Genomic DNA, 310 nt, shown 5'->3' with positions numbered 1-310 from the left:
GGCGGGGCGGAGATTGAACGGAAATTTTCAGGTTGCGGTCCCTTTAAATGATAATAAATAATAAACGAGAAGGGGAACAGTGACGCGGAGGCCCCGCCCCCTGCCTAGGGACGGTGGACAAAGTGCTTGCTGCGACCGTGAGCGCACAGCGCGCGGAGGACGCGGGCGGGGCCGGGAGTGCTGGATGCGGAGGGAAGAAGGTTAGGCCGCCTCCCTGGCGGCTGGGGCGACACGAGCCGAGTCGAGGACCCCTCTCCTCACTTTACTGAGCACGTAGGATGAACTGCTCAAGCTCAGAGTTTCACTTCTG

Source organism: Hipposideros armiger, unplaced genomic scaffold, assembly GCF_001890085.2.
Source record: "Hipposideros armiger isolate ML-2016 unplaced genomic scaffold, ASM189008v1 scaffold_275, whole genome shotgun sequence".
NCBI classification, from domain to species: domain Eukaryota; kingdom Metazoa; phylum Chordata; class Mammalia; order Chiroptera; family Hipposideridae; genus Hipposideros; species Hipposideros armiger.
The sequence above is the reverse complement of the archived record's forward strand: the minus strand, read 5'-3'. Positions refer to the sequence as shown.